Below are 16,670 nucleotides of genomic sequence, written 5' to 3' on the forward strand. Positions count from 1 at the left end.
ATCCGGTCACTCAGAAAACCCCCAGCAATAATTCCAAACAAACAAACAAGCCAAATAGACAAAGGAGACACTAACAAATGACAACTTTAATTACCAGCAAGTACATGGAGACCACATTCCAGGCGTGTATTTTCACTCGAGGCACCTCTTGGGGAAAATCTGAAAATACTAATAAGAAGAAAACACCCCCTGCCTCGACCAGACAGCGGCTGCCTCCTGTTTGAGAAGACCTATATTCCCAGAATATTAAATTTTTTATTGTTTTTTTAAATTATTATTTTTTGGTGAAGAGGGTGTTTCTTTTGGGGGGATCACATGTTCAGTTGTAATAGAGATTAAACATGCATATTTTACTTATTAGAGTCTGATATTTTTTGAATCAGTAGTAGCAGCAATGGGGGGAAAAATGGGTGAAACGCAAAGCTGGCTCGAGGTGTCCTTAGGCCTTGGCCCCCTTCTCTGGGCTTAGCTGGGCACACAGACTCCCACGTCAATGACATTGCCTGGGGACTTGTGCTATTAGAATGAATGGGTAAGTGAAGCGACAGGTAGGGGTGGGATGTGGGGGGGCACAGGGTAGGTGGAGCCCTGCCCAGGAGGTTTCTGGCCACAGTGCAGGGGAGGAGCCACCTGCTAGGGGAGGCAGTGAGGCCATATAAATCCCTGCTGGTCCGGGAGGAGACGGCCAGGGACTGGATCATCTCCATTCCACACCCCGACCCCCACCGGTGGCTGGCCTGAGGTCACCAGCAGCGAGGTGGTGGCCGGGCCAGCCCAGGACTTGTCCAGGTCCCCATTAGTGCCACTTACCTAGCCACCCAGTCTCCTGGGAGTGCCCACTGAAGACACACACCAGGAGTGCTGACACGTCTGCCCACACCTCAGAACTACGGGCCCCGTGTTTCTCCTGGGTATGGGCAATGGGAACCACCACCCTAGGGAAAGGGGTACACAAAGTGTGGGGTGGGGACACCCCAGCAGTTACCCAGGAAGAGGGGTACACCAAGTGTGTGGGTGAGGGCACCCCAGCGGTCACCCCAGGGAGAGGGGTGCACAAAGTGTGGGTCTCTCTGGGTGTGCCAGGAGAAACCTGAGAGCATCGAGGACAGCACTAAGAGGCAGGCCTACATGCAGAATAGGACTCCAATTGTGTAGAAAAATAATGAATATATGTTTTATGAAGAAGCAACAAATATCTATGCCAGTGCATGAATTTTAAAAGACCCAGAAGAGTACCCCAAAAATTGTTACTTATGATGATTTGGGGGAGAGAGATGTCTCGTTTTAGACATTTGGTTTTGCTTGAATTGTTACCATGAACATATACACAGTTTTGCATGTATTATGTTTTATTAGAAAAGTAATACTAGCTGAAGTCATTACCTCTGGGGACAGAAACTGGTTTGGGGGAGGGGAGGTAGAGACACTAGCATTATCTGGAATAGTTAAGTTTTTTTTTCTTTTTTTTTTTTTTTTTCAAGGAGCTGTTCTTGAGCAATTTTAAAAGTATCTTAAAAACCTAGTAAATAATACTCCCGGCTGCAGCTTCTGAGTCTCTCCCCACTACTCCCCCCCAGTCCTGCCTGGGAGGCTCAGGCCTGAGGAAGGCAGCACCCAGCTCCCCTCCCCACCCCCTCTGCTTGCAGTGGCTGGCAGGCAGCATGGTTCAGCACCTGACAGCTCCCTCAGCGCCTGCCTCCCCCTTGTCATGTCAACTGGGGCAGCTGTCATGTCAGCTCAGAAACACACCCAGTTTTTCCCACTCGGTTCTGGAAAGAGCCTTTGACAGGAGCCAGGAAACCCAGCCTGGAGTCCTCGCTCTGTCCCAACCAGTCAGGTGACCATGGGCATCCTTTTCCCTGGGAAGTGAGAGAGGTACCACCTTCCTGCCCATCTGGGCAAGAACATCACGAAAGCTGTGGGCTGGAGGAGAGGAAGCAGTGTTTTCATTCATTCGGTGTTCAGCATTTATTAAGCACCTGCAGCATACCAGCTGCCATGCTAGGGGAGACCCAGATAAAGAAGACAGTGTCTTTATCAGTGAGTAGCTCACAGCGCAGGGGGTGGCCAGCTGACAAGCAGACAGAGAATTACATGGAAATTCCACAGTGAAGCCATTTGAAGTAGTAAGACAGGACCATGAGTTCTGCCTGGGGGAGCTCAGAAGCTTTGCAGAGGAGGGGGCATTTGATCTGGGCTTTGAGGGATGGCTAAGGGTTCACCAATTAGAAGAGACCAGTGGCACCTTGTAGGCAGCAGGCAAAACAAAGAGAAAGCAAAACATGTTTCACTTAGACACGCATCAGAGGGCAGCGGTGGGTGACGAGGTGGAAACGTAGCTGGGTACTGGCCGGTGCTGGGTCTTTGTATCAGTTAGTGTTTTTGGCTGCAAGTAAAAAAGTTGACCAGCCGAAATATGTAGACACACATAATAGTTTATTATGTGACATGACAAACATTGCCAGGGCTGGCTGATTTAGCAGATCAACGGTATGGTTAAGGACCATTTTTTCCATCTTGGGTTTGTCGCCTTGTGGTCATCGGATGGCTGCAACAGTGCTAGAAAACATGTCCGCACACGTCCAGGTCCTCTTATCTAGGATTAGGTCAATGACAAGGCTTTGCTGTAAGGGCGGCTGGAAAAGCAAGCACCTGATATTTCTCTCTCCTGGGCCAGCAGGAAGAAGGATGGAAGTAGAAGACTTGGGAATGGCCATTGTTAGACAATCAGCAGTGTCTGCCAGGGTCTTGAATGCCAAGCTTAAGAGTCAGGACCATCATGAAGCAATGAGGCAGCTGTCAGAATAGTGGCCAGAATAGTGGTGGGGAAAGTCACAGCCCTTCCCTGGGCCTGGGCTCCCCCTCTGCATAGCCAGGAAGTTGACCTGGATCATCCAGAATTGTAGATGAGGGCTGGAGGCCTTACTCCCCTTCTCCAGGGGAAGAATCTATCCATTATTCTTTTACTTGTTTGACGTTCAATAAATATATATTATACACTGACTTCATGCCAACTTCTAGGCACTGGGGATACCCCAGAGAACAAACCGGACAGCAATTCCTGCCCTTGTGGAGCTGATGTTCCAGGAGACCCACATGCACAGGGTGGTATCATCAAGTATTCTGAGACTCTACTGGATGGATGGATGGAAGATGGATGGATGGACGGACAGATGGATGGATGGATGGATGGATGGATGGATGGATGGATGGATGAATGGAAAGGGAAAGAAGCATGAACTTCTGCCTTACTCCCTGTGAAAGCATTTCCGTCTCAGGATGGAGCTGACTGCCTGGCTCCCAGATGGGGAGTGAAGGGAACAGTGGCCTGGATCAAAGCAGGACAGGGCGTGGAGAAATAGGAAGGTTGGGGGAAGATCTGGTAATGGGCTGGATGTCAGGGAAGGTGACCTAGGAGGAGGGAGTGGAGGATGGAGTTGGGGACAGGGCATAGGGAGGGCACAGGCATTGGCCGAGGTTCGATGGCTTTGTCCTGCCTCTCTCCTGCTTCTGACCAAGTTTGGGGCATGAGATCTGTTTGGGGCATGAGATCCCACAGTCTGAGCTGTGGCTGTCCCCCTGTGTCCCACTAAGGCCAAGTGCTACAGGGACACAGGGTGTTGACAACCACAGTCATGGAGCCCAGCCCAGGGCATGGGTGAAGAGGGCGCCAGGCAGCAAGAGGGCCCAGGGGTGAGGCGTTTCCTGTTTGTTGGGTGTGGTCTCAAAGGGGTGTCAGTGGGTTGGGTCTGCCTGTAGCAACCATTTGTTCTTCCCAGCAGATCTGCAGTCAGAGTCCGCAGAAGGTGGGCTACAGGATGGGCAGTTGGCTCTGAGTGGCTCCCGGGGCGCTAAGACGCTGAGGGCGAAGGCTGTCACGTGGCAGAGCTGCTGGGGGGCAAAATGGAGGCAGCCTGCACGTGCTGGGCATAGACAGCGGGGGCTTACAAGGATGAGCTCTCCCCCACAAACCCCTCCCCAATTATCCCTGACTCACCAGCACCTTTCCCTTCCTCCTGGTTTCTGAGACACTTCCTGTCCCCACTGTCCTGTGAGTCACCTCCCACCCTCAGCGTCCCTCCCACATGGTGCGCTCATCCTCCCGCCTCCCCAGCCCACTCTTCCTGCAGCGGGTGCTTTCAGAGGCTGGTTCCTGGTGGGCGTATTCAGGTGAGCAGGGCCCTGAGGCGACCACCCTACACTGCCTCTTATTTCCCAGGTCTTCTCCCCAGGAGCTCTCCTCTGTCAGGTGGGGACACTGACCGAGTTGGAGGGGTGAGGGCAGCAGCAGGGTTAAGGGAAGGTGTTGGGTGCCCAAGGGCCCTTTCTGAATGTGCAACTCTTCAGCCATCTGCCCAATGTCCACCCCCTCATTAGCCAGTGATGGCACCCACATTCCCACCCTTAGAGGTGTACTCCTCTAGGCCACAGCCCTGGGTCTCCAGGGGACCCCTGGGACGAGGAAGCCTGGGTAGGCTGCTGGGGTTGGTCTTTAGTTCTCTGCACAAGGCCATCCCTCAGCAGTTCCCGCTGGCCAGCCATCCCCAGCTGAGGGCAAGGCCCCTGGGCAGTGGCCTGGGAAGAGTTGTCTGCTCTTTATCCTGCTCTGTGGCCACCTTTCTGGACCTTGGGTCCCTATTTACAACATGTGGCAGTGGGGAGTAGGTGTTCTGGCTCCAACATCAGACACCGACACCTATATCTGTGTACGGGGTGACTTTGGGCAACTCACTTGACCTCCCTAAGCCTCACTTTCATTCTTTGTGAAGGAAACCGATAGTGGGAGCCCCTAAAGATTAGCTTTTGATGGGAGAAATGTAACAGCAGTGACCCCATAGCCCTTCACCATTTGCAAGTTGCTTTTACAGAAAAATGTGTTACTGGACCCTCTCAATGACCCTGGGAGGTGGTATCACTTTCATCCCCAGCTTACAGTTTGAGAAGCAAGGGCCCCGCTATGGGGGACAGGTACAGGGTAGACCTTGCCTCCAGGTCCCCGTCACCAGAGATAAGGCCAGATCCCCAGGGAAAGGCAATGGTTGCCTGAAATGCCCAGTCTCCCAGCTTTCCTCTCCCAGGTTGGAAGTCTCTGGGAAGACATAGTGGGGGCCCTTCCCCAGTGCAGCACGAGGGGGCTGGGAGGTTCTCTGACAGCTCTGCAGATAATCACCACTTCTCCATCACTGCTAATAGCATGTTTAGTTTTCGACTCCTCTGTTTGCCTGGTGCCTCCCACAGGCCCAGAGCCCAGAGCTCCTGCTTGGGTGGGACAGCTGTGGTACAGAGGGCCTCCCTGCTCTCAGCCGTGGCCACAGCCAGTGGCTCCATATGGACACTGGACCTGGCGGGGGAGGTCCAGTAGGGGGAGACCTCCTGTAATTCCATGCCTTTGCTCCCCCTACCCCAGGGTGTCCTCTCCAGGCTCTGGGAAAGTGGAGAGGGCCTCCTGTTCCTGGAGACTTGTGTGCCCCCCACCCCTCGAGCTCCAGTGCTCTATGGATCTTTCGTCCCCACACAGGACCCAGCGAGGGAAGTTTCTGGGTCCCAGTGACGTCCTGCTGCACTAAGTGGGCCTCACAGAGCCAGCAGGACTGGGGCCAGCCTACCTTCAGATTACACTTCCAGCCCTTCGTCCAACCCCCTTAGCTACCCAGACCACCTTGGGACACATCCTATGTGCAGATCTGACTGTGCAGGGGCAGGACAGACCCCCCTAACCCGAGGTACAATCACTCCTGAGGCCGCACCTCCCGGGTTAGTAGTAAACCCAATTCACTCTCAGAGGCTGCTTCCCCCACCTCCCACTACCACCCCTCCACCCTCCCACCCCCGCCACTGGCTCATTGTCCCCAAGCCCGCAGGGTTCATGTGCTTCCCAAAAGTGGCCTGCCAGAGTTCCTCCTGGCTGGCTGTGCCCACGGTCCTTGGCCTGGTAACCGCAACACGGTGGCTCTGGCTTCTTTGCTCCTGGGCCTGGCTCCTATGCAACGAAAAGCTTTGCCCTTGGGAGTCAGTGTGCTCTGCTGGGCCACTCCCCAGTGACACATCAGCCCAGATAGGATGGACCGTTGAGTGGGCAGCAGAGGGCAGCCATGGAGTGGGGGCAAGGAACACTTGTCAGTCTGTTAGTTCCCGTCTTCGGGAGGCACTTACCTGACAGGCTACGATTCATCGCTTACCTTACGGCTCACCCTGGAAGGTTCCCTCCAGGAGGGCCTGGACCTGATCCCCTTCACGGTGCTGTGTCCATACCCCTATGTCCCAGCAGTGGTGCAGCCAAGACGGGACGCTCATCACCACTTACTGACTGAATCAATACATACAAGATTGTTTTCTCTTAACATTATTTCACGAAGAATTTTCCAAGTTTGCCATTTTTCTTGGCCATATAATGAATACTCTCACTGACACACCATCCTGTCCCCACCAAAGCTAACAGGGCCTTTTGGCCCATTCCAGTTTTTACTCTTATAAATAATGTTGCTATAAACAGCTGCGCACGTATAGCTCTTTTCCCTTGCAATTATGTTTTTGGGAGGAACTCCAAACAGTAGGATTACTGGGTCAAAGAGCAGGGCATATTTATGGCACTGGACATGGGGGGGTTGGCTAATTCTCAGCCCCCAGGCCCGCCCTGTTGTCCCCATGGATTGTCTCTGACGTCCACAGACCCCTTCCCTGCTGCATCCAGGACGCTCGCCGGCTCCTAATGGGCTGCGAGGCCACGTGCACCGACAAGGGAGCTGGTGTGGGGGCTTGTGGAGGGCTCAGGAGGAGGGAGTTGTGGGAATGGTGTGCATGAGGCATGGCCCCCTCGTTCCTGGGGCCCTGCTCTGGGAGCACAGGAAGACCATTTCCCCTCCCAGACCCCCTTCCTTCTCTAGGATCAGCTCTCTCCTGTCCTAGCGCCCGACCCCAGTCTCTGAGAGGGAGCAGGATCCCCCCTGGGGCTGTGAGAAGAAGGGAGAGGGGCCTGGTGCCACAGCTATCTCTGACTTCCCTCCTGGGGCCCTGGGGTTGAGGGCAGTGTCTGGGGAGAAACAGGAAGTATGGAGGCTGGTTCTGAGCAAAGGTGTGTGAATCATGGTAGAAAAAGGGTCTGAAACCCACAGCGTCCCCAACATGCTCTGTCTGCATCTGCCCCTCACTTCCTCAGCAGCCTGAGTCCTCTAAACCCAACATCAGCCCCCAGATCCAGAGGCCTATGCGGCAGAAAGGTGAGGGGTCTACATCAGCCCCTTTCTGGGCCCTTCTCTGGAACCTGTCTCCTTGTGGAGGGCAGACTTTCCCTGTCCTGGGGAGACTCATTCAGTTTGGGGAGTTGGCCTGCTCAGTGGGTGCCTGCATTTAACAGGGGCCTAAGAGGCTTTACTCCACACATGGCATCGAGTACTGTACAGCATACAAAGGGAAGAGGGCCTGCTGGCTAAGAGCAGGCTGAGCCCCAGCTCAGGCAGTTATGGCAGCAGAGGCTGGCAGGGACAGGCAGGGCTCCTGTGTCCTGGCTTCCCCTCCAGAGTAGGGAGCTGTCTCTCTCTGTCCCTCCTAACTGGGCCCTCCTGGCTTCAGGCCTCCAGTGGCAAGTTCTGGAAGCAGGTGCCCAAAGCACCGACCGGCCTTGGAATCCCTTCCTGTCTCCTGGGGCTGACATTCCTGAGCGACTTGGGTCACAGCTTGGGGTGGTGGTGGTACTGTGACTGACCCCACACAGAGCCCCCATGTGGCTGGGACCCAGCGGGAAGCAGTAGGAGGCTGGTCCCTGCCTCAGATGGCAACCTTTGGCCTGGTTGCCATACAGGAGCCTCTCGAAAGGTGGGGGTGTCAGCCCCCCTTTCTTCAGCTTCCCCTCCTCTTCCCATGCCTCAGTCTGGAGCTCTTTGCTGGCTGATGAGGGAACAATGGCTGTGGGAGCATGTCGGTGCGCATGGGGGGCTGTGTGGGCTGTGTGATTTTCCCGGACAGGAAGGCGTGAGAGGGAGAAGAAATTATTCTGTCTAAAATTTCAGAGATGAACTCTTCTCTGGAGCTGGTAGAGTGACTACTTCTCGTCTGAGTGGGGAGGGCCATTCCTAGGGGCAAGAGTGAGGCGGGCAGGGCCAGTCCCCAGCTGCTATGGGGAATGTGGAGACACAATAAAGAGAGAAGAAAGCGGGGAGAAACAGAGAGATACCCCAGCACTCTATTTCCTGCCTAGGATCTGGATACATACAAATCCCAGTTACACATGGTTGGGTTGGTTCAGGTTGCTTTCTACCAAGAGTGAAAGGGGATTCCGGACAAGTCCCCATTTCACGATGAGGCTGCTGAGGCTCAGAGTGGTCAAGCCCCTTGTCCAACGTCACAGGTCGTGGAGGACAAATGTCCACTTTCTCCCTTTCTTGGTAAAAGAATTCAAACAGAAAATAAAATTTAAGTCTTCCCTTCTCCCACCCCCAATCCCGCTCTCCCAAAATAACTACTCTTACCAGTTTGGTGGGCATTTTACCAGACCTTTTAAAAATGTACGTACAAACATACATGTACACCAGACTCAAAGAGTCTTATTAAAGCAATGGGGTTATAGCATACCCACTTTTCTGAAATTTGCTTTTTTCACTCATTAGATTGTTGTCACTTCCAAATTCTACCTGTACCAGGCCAGTCTGGTGACATGCCCAGGAGAGAAGAGGTGACGAGTCAGGAGCCGGACCCAGGGACTGAGGTCAGAAAACCCTCCAGCTGGGGGTGAGGCTCAGGGTGGGAACCTTCCAGGCACCTGGTGTGGCCCCTTTTGAGGCTCCGAACAGCCCTTCCAGGTAGCAGCTCCTCTGGACAGCTCGGCAGGATGAGTTTGGCTTTTTGTTTTAAGTTGATGTCTGCTCCCTTTTCACATCCTGCAACCAGCCCAGGACCTCTCCATTAATTCCTGGGGCAAATCACTTTATCAGCCCCTCTGCCTCCCACAATAGATCAGGCAGGAATGAGGTTTCCCACAGGCCGCTGGGTCATTCCCTGGCCCTCATCTGATGGCCAGCTCTGCAGAAGGTGGGGACAAACGCCATTACTGAGCAGGAAGAAATCAGGAGCACAAAGGCAGAGAACTAAGTGCCAGGGAGTGTGGGGAGAACAGGAGAAAACTGAGACAGCCAGAAGGCAGGCGGGCAATTAAAGGAGGGGGCTGTTGGGATGGGGGTGGCGCTCCAGAATCCACAGGAATGAGGCTCAAGAAGCCTGAGGTCAGCCGGAGGCCGGAGGCCATGGGACTGAGCAGGGATAGTGTGCTGGAAGGCCGGAGGGCAGGCCCAGAAGAGGGGACAGGGAGTGCCAGGGGCCTTGGCTTGCAGAGGGGGCTGGTGGGCTAAGGAGGCAGCTTATGAGAACATCTAGGGGTGGTGGTATTGACACCCATTGAATTTTGATCTCACCATACAGCTCACAACAAGCGTTCACATCATTTGGGGCTGCTTAATGCTGCTCAGTGAGGGGGATAGAGCAAGGACTTTGACATTAGACACTCCTGAGTTAAAATCCCGCTCCCACTTCCTAACTGGGTGGGGCTCATCAAACACCCCAGCTGCTCTCCTAGACTTCTCCACTCCTTTCTAGTTAGGCAGGATCACACCAAAGCACAAAAGAGCGAGGGTGCCACCCTCCAGCTGTGTCTTCCCCTGCAGGAGCCTTGATTGGCCTGGATCCCTGAGTGACCTGCGTGGAGCAGATCCCCTGCCAGCTTCTGGGAGACATATCATACGAGTGAGAAGTGAATTGTTGTGTTAAGTTATGAGATTTTGGAGCTGTTTGTTATAGCAGCATAACCAAGCCAATCTGGCTGTTACACAGGGTGACTGTCACCTGAGTGCCTGTTTCCTCATCCACAAAGCAAGTAAGAATGATCCTCACCTTGATGATTACTGTGAGGTTAAGTGAGATGACATACATGTTGGCTGAAGGGTACTCTCAGCACCTGGATCCCATACACCCTCTAAGGAAAAGGAATGTTGTCACAGGCCAAGGCCAAAGACTGGGGACATTTGCTCAGCTGCTGCTAGTGGTTGTTACTTTTACAGAGCTGAGCAAAGAGTTTAAATGTTGAGCCCACATAGTGGTGGGCAAGGTCCCCAGGATACTGGAGACCTGGGTGGTACCCTTGCAGGGAGGCTGGGCTAGCTCCTTCTCTCTCCGGCTCCCTTAGCTCTTCTGTCTGCAAGGTGGGGAGAAAGGCTGAGGGATGTGGGGAGGGCTGGATGGCCCAGATACGGTTTCTCCCCGAGCTGCTGGCCCCAGGCTGGCTGCCCTTGGTTCTTGAAGGCCCCAGGCCATTAGGGATTCTTCTGACCTGCCAGCAGCACAGGCTTTCCCTCTGCCCCTCTCCTGCAGCAGCCCCCAGCTTTGCTTCCTCTCCTGGCCACCTCCTTACCCTACCCCCTCTCTGCCATAATCTTCAGCGTGTCCCTGAGCTGGTTCCTCTTCCCCGGCAGAAGGTTAACAGCTCACAGCCATCTCCATTCCACTTTTGGCCTGTTCCCCACTGTTCCCGTTTGGTCTACAAGATCAAACCCTTTTTTTTCCCCAGTTGATCTCATTCCTCCCGGAGTTTCTGACGCTCTGTGTCCAAAGTCTGAGCAAGAGTTTCCGTCCACTCTCCGAATGTGAAGGCCTACATGCCCTCTCTGTAGCTCCTGCTCTGAGCTCACCTGATATTTTAGAGGCATAGGCTTTTAACATTTCCTTCTTAGCCTGTATTTATCCCATTGGGGCTCTCCCCCACAAACCACTTCCCCCCCCCCCACCAGTCACCAAACCCTCTTCTCTTAGGCCTCCCTGCCCGGCACAATTGAGCACATATCTCCAGACTCTGAGATGCAAACACAATCAGGTGACCTCATGTCCACTGAAGATCCGTGACTGAGAAAGAACTGGACTCTCAGGTGTCCTATCCACAGCCACAGACCATCAGGGGCTGGCAGTTCCCTTTTCTCTGTCATCTGTTCTGGCTAATGCCAGCTGCTGTCACCCCAACAATCAGAGGTATAGCCCCTAGGCCTGTGCTGTCCATTGCAGTAGCCACTGACCACACATCGCTGTTGAGCTCTTGAAGGATGGGCAGAAAAACTGAGATGTGCAGCAAGTGGAAAATACACACTGAATCTCAAAGAGTCAGGATGAAAAAGAATGTAAAATAACTAATACCTAATTATTACCATAAATGACCCCATTAATGAATATTATAAAAGTTTCATTAATTTATGTTGATTACACATTGAAATGATAATATCTTGAATATACTGGGTTAAAATATATAACTAATTTTACCTGTTCTTTCTACTTTTTAAACATGGCTACCAGAAAATTTGAAATTACCCAGGTGCCGTGCACAGTATTTCTATTGCATAGTTGTGGGGGCAGAGCCCCAAAAAACAGTTTCTCAGGCTCTCGGCCTCACATAGAAAGGTGCTGGCTCAGGTAGTAACTGGTCGTCAACTGTGATTGCATGGCCATCAGCTGTGGCTAGTTGGCCGTCAGCTGTAACCAGTGAGCCATTGGTCACTAATATAACTGCCGTGGCTATGCTAGCAGATAATGGGGGGAAGCAAGAAGATGGCGGCTGAGCTGACAAGAGCGGATTGCAGAGAGGTGGATGCCGCCAGAGAGAATATAGTGATATGACTCCCCTACTTATGGCTCCGTGGGTGTTCCTTTTTGGCCTCACCATATCCTGTGTTCTCTTGTGGGGAGCGGGAGCAGAGACCCCGCTGGACACCCCCCACGACACATGGCGTAGTCGGCAGGATCTCCCGCAGGCCACCCCGCATGCCATCCCGCATGCCATCCTGCATGACACATGGTGCAACGAGCAGGATATGGTGCCGGCCAAAGCTCTCCAAAGAACACTGCAGCAGTTTGTGTGTATGTACATTCAGTCTCTGGAAGACCAGGAGAAGCAGCTGCCGGAGAGCTGGACCCCCGTGGAGGGGTGGGAGGACGTGAACAGTTCTCCCACCAGCACAGGAAAAGCCATGCAGCTGCTGGATAGATGGAGCCCCGTGGAGAGGTGGAAAGATGTGGACGGTTCCCCAACCAGCACAGGCCAGAGAAAGCGAAGGTTGTTGCAGCCCTGTGGGCCGGGAAGTTCCTGCTCAGGCAGCCCGGATGCAGGACTTAGTTCCTGCTCAGGCAGCCCGGATGTAGTCCCAGGAGGAAACACTTGCTGGGTCCTCTGTGGGAGACGAGGGTGAGGTCAAGGTCGTCCCTCACCCCCAGGACAGCCCTGGTGAATGACTATGGACTATGGGGAATTGCCTTCCATCCCTAATTTAATGGACCGCTTGACTGTTTGCTTGGGAACACACCACCATGTAGTGGAACTGGGGGATATTTGCTTTTGTGTCTTGACCGGCCACCATTGAGAATATGTAAGCACCTTGACTGTGAGTCGCTGTTGTTCCAGCAGGGTACCCTGAGAGGCCCAGAGAGAGTGGCAGTGCCCTGAGGGCCCTGGCTGAGCCCAGGAAGTCTGGCTGTGCCCAGAGAGAGTGGCAGTGCCCTGAGGGCCCTGGCTGAGCCCAGGAAGTGTGGCTGTGCCCACAGAGAGTGGCAGTGCCCTGAGAGCCCTGGCTGAGTCCAGGAAGTCTGTCTGTGCCCTGAGATGCCCTGGCTGTGCCCAGGAAGTCGGGCTGTTCCCAGAGAGTGGCAGTGCCCTGAGATCCCTGGCTGTGCCCGGGGAAACTAGTGGTACCCTAAGAAGCCCAGGAAGTCTGGCTGTGCCCAGAAGTACTGGTGGTGCCCTGAGAAACCCTGGCTGTGCCCAGAGAGCCTGGCTGTGCCCAGGATATTGCATTCACCTCCAGGTTCCTCGCACAGGGCCCCTCGCGAAGACACTTGTCGCGTAGATTGTGAGGTGAGAGCCTGTAGGGGTGGAGTGTGGGGACAGAGCCCCAGAAAGCAGTTTCTCAGGCTCTCGGCCTCACATAGAAAGGTGCTGGCTCAGGTAGTAAATGGCCGTCAACTGTGATTGCATGGCCATCAGCTGTGGCTAGTTGGCCGTCAGCTGTAACCAGAGAGCCATTGGCCACTAATATAACTGCTGTGGCTACGCTAGCAGATAATGGGGGCTAGCAAGAAGATGATGGCTGAGCTGACAAGAGCGGGTTGCATAGAGGTGGATGCTGCCAGAGAGAATATAGTGATATGACTCCCCTACTTATGGCTCCGTGGGTGTTCCTGTTTGGCCTCACCATATCCTGCGTTCTTATGTGGGGAGCGGGACCAGAGACCCTGCCGGACGCCCCGCACGACAATAGCATTGCACTAAAATTCTAGGGTTCCCTTGTCACTGGGGATGAGAGCCCTGGAAGGATGGCCACCTTTGGAGCCATCCTTTTCACTTCACTGATGAAGAAACTGAGCTCTGTACCATTTAGGGTGCGTTTGGCTACAAGTGAAGAGAATGCAACAAATGGGGCCTTCATTGAACAGGAGTTTATTTGACTCACATAACAAATCTAAGTGGTCCCAGGATTGTCTCAGCCCAACAAAGTCAAAGCCTGAGGCTGGCAAGTCTGAGATTTTCTTGGTCTTTGCTTCATTGTTACAAGAGGGGCATCATAGCTCCAAGTACCATATCCTCGCTTAATGGTGACCAAACTGGAAAAACAGGAGGACAGAGGAAAGGGGAAGGGACTTTCCTTATAGAAGAAAATCTTTCCCAGAAGGTCCCCAGCGGGGTCCCCTTTCTTTCTCATTGCTCAGAAATAGGTCACATGGTTACCCCTAGTTGTAGTGCAGGCTGCCCAGGCAAGTATTTAACGAAGGGCAGAGGTGATGTCACAACTGTTTACACAGTCATGACACCCCCACCCCCCGTACATTGCCACCAAGCCCAATCAGGGTGTGAAGAGAGAATGCCTGCCAGGTGGGTGACTGACAGGGGTCCTGACTTGCCCAGGGTCAGACAGTGACCTGTGGGGAAGGCAGGACTGGAACACCAACTCGCTCTCTACCCGTCTCGGAGTGGGAAGAACCTGCGTGTGCTGGTGCAGCAGGTGCTGCCGGGGCATCCGCTGGAGCCTCAGAATCCTGTGCTGTTGGAGTCGTCATGGTTTTCCTGTGCCCTCTGCTGGAGACTGAGCAAGAATGGTGTGTGATGCGATTCTGGCCAGTGAGATAGGACAGAAGCTGCTGGGGGATTCTGGGAAAAGTCCCTCAGTCTTAAAAAGACATATCCTGGAAGATGTGGTCTCTACTGGGCATTGTCATGTCTAGATGTGATGCCTGAAACAGTGGCAGCAGCGTTGTGATCACGAAGGAAGCTGCCTAGAGAAAAGAGCCAGCCCACTGAGGAGGGCAGCAGGGAAAGGTTGAAGGAACCTGGGTCTCTGTTGATGTCGCCGCAGCACTGAGCTAAGTAGCTCGGGGCTCTTGGATCTTGGGGCTTCTTTCTGCAGAAGCCACAGCTCCCTGGTTCTTTAAGCCCTTTTGAGTTGGGCCGCTGTTCCTTGCAGCTGAAAGCACTGTAACTAATCCACAGGTTTCCCCTTCTTCATCTCCTGCCCCACAGGCAGGTGCAGACCAAAACCAAGCAGCCCCACTCTGGGAAAAGCAACACTACATACTTTGCCCACATTCTCGGGGCTCAGCCTCCTGAGGCTCGCTGCTCATTACATAACCACGCTGCCCACCAAGCCCGAAAGAGGTCAAGAACTGTGTTCAAACCCCTAGGCAGGGGGGAGGAGTGACTTGGGGGGAGGTGTTATGGGAGCCCCATGAAGAAAGGCCATTCCCAACCCTCAGAACCGCATGCTGCCCCGCCATGGCCCTGCCTGGTCCAGCATCGCCCCCAGCGCCCTGGAGACAAGGCCAGTAGCTGCCCACCAGCTGCTGTGGGCGGCTGGGGCAGAAAGGCTGGTGGTTACATGCTGCAGAAGCCCCAGGTCCTGGGGAGGGCCCAATGGGCTATTGTTGAGGGCACGTGACCATTATGTCTCTGAGGCCCATGTGGTGCAGGATGAATACAGGCCAGTTAAGTACTTTTCTGGCAAATAATTATATAGGTTTGCTTCCACATGAGCTCTCTCTTGCAATGAACTGGATCCCTGGAGGTCCCTCCCCCAGACATTTGTGTCAAAAACACTGTGAGCATGCTAGCTAGCCTCTTTGCTCACCGGAAAAGGGGCTCTTTTACAGAGAGAAGGACCTAGAGGGTGGCACTTTCTTTCTTGGAGGAAATGCTAGAGAGCCTGAAGGTCCCCACTTCCACCAGGCCACCCACCACTAGCTTCCAAGTGAAGACTGCATATTGCAGGTCCAGTCGCACCATCCCCTGCCCAGGGACACGGATGGTGCCTGGTGCCCCTGGATTGCCCTGCCTGCGCCAAGCAGCCAGCTGTTGTGCTGTTCCAGCTTCATGGTGCTGAGCGTTTGCTCATGATATTCCCTGTGCCAGAATTCCCTACTATCCCACGCAGGTCTGCGACACCGGCATGACCATCAGCCATAGGCTTTGGTTCAGGCACAGGCCTGTGACTCTTTCTGGGCCAAAAAGGGTAAGCTCTCGGGCCTTTGGGGAACCTCTGGAAAGGGACACCGCACCTCTGGGCTTGTTAGCTGGAGAGTACACAGCTGGCATTGCTGGGACCATCTCTGTCCCCAGTGGGGCCTGCCAAAGAATGAAACCAACCCAGAAGAAAACAGACAGGAAAGGCATCAGGGGACATCCTGATGACATTGCTTGAGTACCTGAATCCACCTATACCTGAAACCTACCTCTGGACTTTTCAGTCATGTGAGTAAATAAGTTCCCTTTGTTTAAAAAACAAACAAAACACAATTTGACCCCGGCTATCACTCAAATGGAAAGTCATTACTAGTGTCAGGGTGTGACTCCCTCTCAGGCAGACTCAGTCTGGCTCCTGCAGCACAGCCCCTCCTCCTGGAGGTGGGCACAAAGCTGCACCTCGGCTTCCCCCGCACCCGGCCATGTTCATGATCCTCCCCAGTTCATGATCCATAAACTCTGCACAGCCTTTGGGCCCACATAAGACTAACCTCGTTTTATTTATTCTCTTTTAATCCTGGATCCCACTCTCATCCCTTCCTCTGCATAGGCAACATGCAAATGGGTTTTTTTGTCTGTTGTATGTGCTCTTGCAAAATGGATATTGCCTTTCTGTGCTTTTTTGTTTCTGCAAATGGTAGTGTTTTGGTTCTCATGTTGTTTCTTCCTTTTTAAGCTCAGCATTGTTTTAAGGCCCATTCCTGTTGCTATGTGATCGTCTACTCTCTCTCCTGGTTGCTACAGCATTCCCTATGCCATGAGTCATTCCTGGTTCTCTTTCCCTTCCCCCTGAGATGGACCCCTAGGTTACCTCCAACCGCCCCTGCCCACACCACCACCAAGAACTCTGCAGTGACCATAGTGACATGTGTGTCTCGTAGCCTTGCGCCAATCTTGTTTGCGTCTCTACCTGACCATGGAATTGCAGGGGAGTGGGATGTATACTATTGACTAAACCTTCCACAGTGGCCTCTCTGCCCTACCCTCCCACGAGCAGTGCCCTCTCCAACACCCCCATTATCTCCACGTAATGCCAACACTTGTCTTTATCCCCTAAGTTATGTATGATAGATTGCATTAGTTCTCTACTGCTGGGTAACAAGTTGCCACAGACTTAGTTTAAAATGCACCCATTTTT

The sequence above is a fragment of the Rhinolophus sinicus genome, chromosome 2 (assembly GCF_057876585.1).
Source record: "Rhinolophus sinicus isolate RSI-liver-muscle chromosome 2, RSI-T2T, whole genome shotgun sequence".
NCBI classification, from domain to species: Eukaryota; Metazoa; Chordata; class Mammalia; order Chiroptera; family Rhinolophidae; genus Rhinolophus; species Rhinolophus sinicus.